Source organism: Scylla paramamosain, chromosome 17 (genome assembly GCF_035594125.1).
Source record: "Scylla paramamosain isolate STU-SP2022 chromosome 17, ASM3559412v1, whole genome shotgun sequence".
Classification (NCBI taxonomy): domain Eukaryota; kingdom Metazoa; phylum Arthropoda; class Malacostraca; order Decapoda; family Portunidae; genus Scylla; species Scylla paramamosain.
Window position 1 is genome coordinate 23,719,798 of NC_087167.1, and position 251 is coordinate 23,720,048.

Sequence of the window (251 nt, forward strand, 5' to 3'; positions counted from 1 at the left end):
TACGGCGACACTATGCCTCCCAAAGCATCAGGAAAGGCTGCCAAGAAAGCTGGCAAGGCACAGAAGGCCATTGCCAAGGGCGACAAGAAGAAGAAGCGCAGGAGGAAGGAGAGCTACTCCATCTACATCTACAAGGTGCTCAAGCAAGTCCACCCAGACACTGGCGTGTCCTCCAAGGCCATGTCAATCATGAACTCGTTCGTGAATGACATTTTCGAGCGCATCGCTGCCGAGGCATCCCGCCTGGCACA